General features: G+C 37.4%; 1 long non-coding RNA gene across 1 annotated transcript; it reads left to right on the top strand.

Moving 5' to 3' along the window:
- Positions 1 to 1,291: 1,291 nt before the first annotated feature.
- Positions 1,292 to 7,977, top strand: LOC108229125. The gene is made up of 6 exons (XR_003038653.2): positions 1,292 to 1,331; positions 1,402 to 1,456; positions 1,521 to 1,582; positions 1,926 to 1,965; positions 7,643 to 7,694; positions 7,893 to 7,977. It is a non-coding gene; the product is annotated as an uncharacterized LOC108229125 (long non-coding RNA).
- Positions 7,978 to 8,101: the final 124 nt, after the last annotated feature.

The following is an 8,101-nucleotide window of genomic DNA, read 5'->3' as shown; positions in this document are numbered from 1 at the left end:
ACAAACTTTCAGACCCATACCCTTTCGCTGACTACCGAGTTGGATCCTCACACATGGTGACGTTAAAAAGATTTGTTCTTGTGACTGGTAAATATTTAACATAACATTCTACTATAATTGACTGTAAATCATAAAATGTTCCCTATATGATTAAATGTCCTATTTTATACACATTACAAAATGTGAAAGATGGAAGGGCTAAGTAAAATTGATCCATCAGTTATTCTTTTGTCAGTATATTTGACAATCCAACTATTATTTCATCTCTTTCAGGCTATCAGTTTGTCTGTTACTATCTTTGTCCATATAGCCCTGAGGATGGAGAAAGAAATATATTGTTGGTGTTTTACCAATTATTCATTTTAGATCTGTTTTATCCTGACATTTCATCCTGAGACCTTATGTTGAGTGGAAGCTGTAAAGATGAATCCAAATTATGATCTTAAAGTGGCTTGTCAGCTCATTTAATATGGTGTTGTTTTAGCTATCTTTTTCATTAAATTTTATGGTTTAGGGTTATATTTAATGCCTACCTGTTGTAAAAATTCTTAGTGAAGTTCTCACAATCATACCCTAAGAGGCTGAGATGTTGGAAGGTTTGCTTTAGAAAAGGTGGAAAAACAATTTGGAAAATGTGTAGAAACCAGCTAAAACATGCCTTTTGTTTTGTCTTAGATTGAATCCAAGATGGCTTCAGTTCTTCGAATCATCCTCGGAATTGACAATGCATCAAAACTACACCTTCCCAATGGGATACCAAATTCTGTTGAAGACCTTGAAGAAGAGATTTGGAGACAGCTAAATGTGTCTGACGATTTTAGGCTTCAGTATAGAAATGCTGATTTCGACAATGAGTATGTCAACTTGAATTCCACATCAGAAATCAAAGACAAGGCCACAATCAAAGTTGTATACCCATCAAAAACAGTGGACACAACAGCTCAAAACTTTTATGACACAGTTTCATTGAGTTCAGACACAACACACAACAGCAGATACAGACATTCTTTTATCCGCTGAGTCAACATCCTCAGGCTCTTCTCTCAGATCCCATTCTTGGCCACTGGACTTCCAAATACCTCAGTTGAGCAGCTGAACTCTAAATGTAAGTAACAAACTGAAGTCGGACATACTAGAGGCTTTGGCAGTGGAAATAGTTTGGTTCAAGTGTAGCAGTATGGCCTGGGGACCATGAATGCACCACATAAATGCCTGTTTCCCATTGGCCCTGGAGCCAGCTGACATCATATAAAGACGCCTCACTGACCCATCTGACATCACGTTGTTTGCCTTCTGGTCTAATTTCCGTGTCGGTCGGTGCTGTACATTGGGTAAGAGGAGCTTTTACTATCTCATTAAACTTGTTGCTTAAAATAACTTTTTCCTGTCACCATGCAACAGCTGCACACAAATGCACTCGTGAATGCTGCATGAAGGACACTCAATCTCTTTCCTGGTAGGAAGTTTCTCCCATTTTCTGTGCGTTAGTTAGCTTAGCTTAACCTCCGTTGTTTTAATAGGTTGTCCATAGCAGTTTGCCTGGTCTCCCCTGTTATAGAGCTACATTTCTTGGGCTCAAGTGGTAAGTTTAATGCCCATTTTTATCGGTTTTAAATTGACCTTTTTACCATTATTTATTCTTGTTCAGACGCTGCTGTTTGCCCTTTGTGGGCTTCTTGCCTGTTGTCCCACATTGGATTTGTTAGTGACACCCAGCTTCAGCTGACGCTCGCGCTGGTGCTGCTGTGTGCGTCCCGTCTTCTTCTGTGGCCCTGTTGGTTCATCTTGGCTTCAGGACGGAACATTGAATGCACTAAACTTACTGCTGCTGGGCCACCTCTTGCAGTCTGGACTTAATTGTTTTTAACCAGGGTATATGTGTGTATGTAAATTGAACGTTTTCTAATTTCTTTTGTCTGTGACAGGGCCGTAGCCAGCTCTTGGTGTTGGTGGTGGATTCTTCAGGTAGTGGTCCTTCTTCTGGTTTGTGGTGCACCATTTTTCTTATTTGATGCTGTTGTTTGTTTAGCTTGCTGTGTTTTTGTTTGGGCCACTACTCTGTTCTCCCTGCAATCCCACAGTTGAGCTGTCGAACTGTCTAGCGTGTGTGTGAACGATTGTGGTTTTTAACGTAATTTATATTTTTATTCAGACATAAGAATAAAACACTGTTAAACTTCAGGAAATTGTCTGTAACGAGTCTGCGTGCCCTAAAGGTAATTTTAAAGGCGGGCTGTTGCAATAAATTTTGAACATTTTCTGTGACACACGTGTTGCCACACAAGGTTTGCCCATCAACTGCAGAGTTTGATGTTGCTAAGGCTTTGATCACCAAGTACACCTGTTTAAAGGAGCAAGGATCCATCACTGGATACTATGGATGGAAAATAAGCTTGAAGTACAAAATGGCTAACTACAGCACAAGACTTCGAAACATTGGATGTCCAGAGTTGGACATCAACAGTCTTGCAAAGAAGCGCAGATCTACAAGTCAACGTCCTAATCAAGTGAAGAAGCCACAAATGGCTTTTTCACTACTGCCCTGACTATCCTGTTGGGGAAAGTAAAGAGACCCTTGAGGAAGAAAGACAAGCATTAACACTTGAGGTAAAGAAGAGGAACAACCATCAGCTAAGAAAATGGAAAGAACTTTTGCCTATAAACGACAAGAAGTCATCACAGATATGCCCTTCATATCAGAGTTCAAGTCCAGGTGGCCAGCTCTGTTTTCAGAGAGTGAGGTAATTTCTTTAATCCAAATCTAAAATAGCATGTCAGTATGAAGTTGTTTATTTCGTGATTCTTTCTGCACAGCAAACATACTGATAAAACAAGTGTAATTCTGTTGTTTAAATATTCATGTAAACTTTTTACACTTTTGTATCTTAACCTGTCAGGTTGATGCAGAATTCACACATATCACAACTGTCCCTTTGGTGTCAACTTTTATGTTTCAACTGTATCAATATTCCAGCAAGTTAATCAAAGTGTTCAAGAGGAAAGGAGCCCCAAGGCACCAAATCACCCGATTAATGACAATTATTTCCCTACTAGTTTTTAAATAAAGCTTTTTTTTTTTAAAAGCTGCAGTATGTAACTTATACAAAAAATGTTTCTTCTATATTTGTTAAAACTGCCACCATGTCCCATGTGCTAATGGTGGAGAAATAACTTACTGTTACAGGAAAACTGTTTATTAGTCGTCATCGGTGGCCATGCTAACTGGCATCAGAATTCTCCTATGGGAGAAAACCCATAGTAGCAGAGAGGAAGGGGGAGGGGTGTTAGCAGCGCATAACACAAGCATGATTGCCGGGGCTAAAAGCCACCTCCTGGCTCTGATTGGTTGTTTCTCAGTGTTAGCACTGGGAGAAGGCAGAGGAGCTCTTTTTTTTATTTTCTGAACAGATTGTCTCATTACATACTGTCACAACAAATATATCTATAATAAATTTCATACTGTAGCTTTAATGTGTTTTTTTATCTTTAATTATCTGATCTATTTATGTTCTACTAAAATTCTAAAGAGCACTTATTAAAATCTGAGTTTTTGAAAACTTGTTTTCTGTCACACAGAATCCCACTGTTGAAATACGACGAGAATGCATTCTGAAATCTCTGTGTGTTTACCTTCATGAGAACCCAGACAAACTAATTAGGGAGTTCTGGGTAAGATGCAGATGATTTCTTTAAAGTTGTGATGTATCAAATAGTTCAATGTCTGTAAGTCAGAAGGCAAAAGGCAAGGTCCAATGTGGACATTTACCTAAATGTAAATCAGACCTTGTGGGTTTAGATTTATTGAATGTAAATAAACCATACTTTCTGATGTTGTGGTCACCTAATTTAAAGGCTATTTCCTTTTCCAGATCTTTCATGTGAAATCTGGAGTGTACAAGTATTTTCTTAGTGAAACAAATTTTAGGAATAAAAAAATAGTCAAATGATAGGGATTGACTTTGTAAAAGTACCAAAGTGTTCAAAAATGTTTGGCACAATATTTTATAAAAGAAAAACTTGATGGAGTAGAATTTGCATGGAGTAAGACTAAGGACTGCTAAAGAAATATATGCCATTGTGGTTTGAGAGCACAATGATAAATCAAATACTTAAACAATGTAGTGTTAATGCAAGCTTATTTCTGCAACATGTTTCAAAAGGAATAATGTAACATGCTACAGTTGTTGGGTATGAATAACAAAAGACCTGTTTGTAGCAGTGGTATAGAAAATGGGAGTGCCATGAGTTACTTTAAAATCTGTTTGCTTCACTGAGAACTGCCTGATTATGCCTAGAAAATTGACTGTCTCCTGAGAATAGTAATCCATCAACTTCACAAAGCATCACTTTTTAAAAACAAAGGAAACCCCATTTACCTGAATGTAAATTAGTTTCATACAAGCAATCCTTACCAAATCAAATATATGCTAAATAAAATAGTACCAAAATGCAAAACAGAGTATATGTTTGACAAATGTGATGCACTGATTACCTGAAAAATGCCCAAACTAAGAACTCGTCTGTAATAGATATTTGGACATTTTTCTTTCAAAGGATGCTGGCATTGCTGGACACAAAGAATTTGAAGAAATTATGATTGGAGTGTATGTGGCCCGACATGAAGGGGCAGATGCTGCTGACTCACCTGAGGTTGTTGGAGTCATCATCAAAGGATGCACTGCGATGCAGCATCTAAGAGATGTTGCCAATGAGTGTGCAGTTCTACTTGGCTTTATCTAACCTAAGTTATCCAAAGCCTCTAAAATACACTTTTGAATTTATTCAAAAGGTGTTGATGGGGTTAGATAGGGGCAAGCTTTCAACCAAGGTACAAGTACTGAAAAATAGACTTCATGAGTGAAGGAAAGGCAGAAGAGCAAACCTTGAACATAATGACTGTAGAAAACTATTGAGTAGATAGGGAGAATAAGATGCTCAGAAGAACTGTTTACTGCAGAGCATAAAATGACACCAGGTTAATAATTAGGCCCGAGCAGCGACAGCTTTGTAATTTTTTAAGTTTGTAATTTTGACTTGAGACTTGACTTTTTGTGTTAATTTTGTCACAAATTGCCATGTTTGCCTATACTGCTCTTTAAATTTCACTTTAACTACAAGTGAGTGGGTTTAGTTTGTGACATTGTTTTAATAATGTGCCAGTTTTTGAAGACCCAGAGCAACTCTGTTTTTTCATTTCTCGTCATTTTCCCAGCAGCGACGAGGATACTTTCCATTTGGGCATTTGGGTTAGTAAAGGTTTCAGATCACTGAAGTGTAATGGCAGAGAACTTACAAATTGTCAAAATATCTGCAAATGTGTAGAGCAGCACAACACTCCATAATGTTTTTGGTATAACATAATCTGAAGGAGTTGTGAGGGCTAGCATTAGAGCTACTGAGTGTATTTTTTTTTTTTTAAATATATTATTTAATTCTCAATTTGTATAATTTCTGACTTCAATATTTTGGTTCAAGCAGGCTGTTGTTCAGGTTGACATGGTCTTACTAAAGCAGACTGGTGAAGAATTGAGAAAATTATTTGTATTGCATCTGTTATTCTTGGTCAAGACCATTTATTTTTTGTGTGTAAGCTTTTATTTAACAACAATTGTATGTATGTGTCTATGTATAGGGGTATGTGTATGTATGGGTGTTGATGTGTGTGTTGGATTTAATTTATTGTAAGAAGCACTCCTAAGTTTGTACACTTTTGAAAAACTTGACCTTTTTTTGTTTTTTGTCAAACTGCCATGTTTTAAGTATAAATCTAGCTTTAGGAGAAGAACAACACTGAACTTAGTTTTGTCATGATGGCTGGTGTAATAGCATGCATGTAATAAAATTCCAGAGTACTGGCGGTAAATTTTGTGTCATTGATATGTTATGGGTTTTAAGATCTAGTTTATTATTCTTAAAAAAACAAACAAACTGTAGTTAGTTTTTCTGAATGCTTTTTTGCGTAAGACTGTAGAGAGAAAACAAGAACAAGAAAAGAGATATGGGTGTTATGATTTTGAGTTATTTTTCTCTATCCTGTTGTCAGTCCTGTGTCCGTTTTTTCCTGTCTTTGTGATTTGGTCTTGTATGTGCTGGTTTTTCTCATGTGTTTTCTGTGCAATATACTCACCTTCCCTCTGCTCAGTAATTCATCTGTTCCTCTTCATGCCCCTTTTCAGTAACCTGTAACCCATTTCCACCTTACCCTAAGTTTCTTTAAAACTGGTTCCTTTACATTCATGCCTCGCGAGTGTATTCCTTTCGTTCTTGTCTAGGTGTTCATGCTTTTGTATTTTTCAAGCTCCTCGTGTTTTTGCTCATCGTTTTCCAAGACACGTCAATGTGTCTTGTGTTTTTGCTCCTGTGCTCAATAAGTGTTTGTTGCTTTGTTTTTGCTGCCACAACAGCCTTCTGTTTTTTAGTTAATAAACTTAGTTTAGTTTAGATGATCTGAGCTGGGTATATTGGGATGGTGAAACGTTTAACTGTTAATGTAAGGCTAATCAAACTGGACATGTAAAGTTTACAGATGCCCACTCACTCAGTCATAGCCTTGTTTTCTTCAGTTTCTAATGCTGACACACTCCTTCACATTTTTGTGTGTTATTGTTGTGTTGGGGTTGAAGTAGCTCATTGATCAGTGGTGGGGTCTCTTAATCCCGAGACTGCAAGTTTGAGCCCAGAGGAATAGTATCCGGCATAAAACACTCGCCAAATCGTCAGTGGGAGTTTGCTGTGGTGAGCAATGCAAGAATTAAGGAAGGTAATTTGTGTTAAACATGTTAGAAATGTAGGTTTAAATGGCAGTTCTTACACAGAAACAAATAAGCAATCACTAGCTTCTCCTTTCAGTCAAACTTATCATCTTCAGAAAAACCAACGAAAATCCCAAAGTATTTCTGGGACCTGGCGTATCTATATAAACAAAATACATTGGTATGTATTGCATATTTCTGACAAATCAAAACTGGTCAAAAATTTACATAACTCCTACATCATTTACAGGAAACCAGCTCAGGCAGCTGGGTCAGCTCGAAAAGAAAACAAATGCACTATTTGTCTTATCATTAATAATCTCTTCTCATAAACCCACTGTTCTGGAAAGTTCTTGGCAACAACAACTTAACAACCCCTTACACAAGATCCTGGCCGACAGGTAAACTTTGCAGTTCTCTTCCACATTTGCTAAACTGCATCCTCCCTCACAGAAGTGAATAGAAAATGATTTAATGAACCAACATGTCTCTAGAGGTAAAAACTACCACCGTCTTTAAGGTATCTTTTTGTTTCATTCTATTTTGTGGGGAAAAAAATTGTTTGTGATAATACCACTCATTGGTGTGACATGTGATTAATCATCGATAGTAAAGACTGGATAAAGTACTCATAGTAAAACTTAGTTGTTAACATGCTTCTTGTGCATCTTTTATGGTAGTTGACTCAGTTCTCAGGAATAAAATCAACATGAGTAACTAACACTGTAAAGATAAAGAAAGATGACTATAAAAGGAGAGACTGTCTTTCTTCACTGTTCATTGGTTGGTGATTTAAGTCCCTGCCTATATTCTCCTTCTCCTTTTCTATAGAAGTAAAGCATTATGTCATTTCTGAATTCTTTTGACTTCTACTCTAATCCTCTCTGAAGGAGCTGCTTGGCCAGGACTGAATTACACTTTGAGATCCAAAGTTGCATTCAGGTAAAAGTGACTTTCATGTTTGGATAAAAAAATAAAACTAGTTAATTGTTGTAAGTAATATAATTGATTTGTGAAACATAAAAAATATTTAGATATGTTTGTCTGTTTCACACAGGAAAGGAGATCCTTAACTATCACAGCATCTCATTTACATCAAGAGAACAATTTTTTAACCTCCTGTCTTTGTTTAACCTACAGACTATCGTCTCACCATGTCTGACCAGCCAACCCAGTCTTACCATGAAGACGCCTACAAGTCTCTTGTGAAAGGCCTGAAGGAGCTGGACCTACGCAGCTCCAGCGTTCCTTGTAACCTGGTGCTCTCAGGAGAAAATGCCTTTCCTGTAGTGATGAACAGCGATGGTCATGTCCTCATGGCTGCTTCTCGGTACGGCAGAGGAAGAGTT

This window comes from Kryptolebias marmoratus, linkage group LG2 (assembly GCF_001649575.2).
Source record: "Kryptolebias marmoratus isolate JLee-2015 linkage group LG2, ASM164957v2, whole genome shotgun sequence".
Taxonomy (NCBI): domain Eukaryota; kingdom Metazoa; phylum Chordata; class Actinopteri; order Cyprinodontiformes; family Rivulidae; genus Kryptolebias; species Kryptolebias marmoratus.
This window is presented reverse-complemented; position numbering and strand designations above follow the sequence as displayed.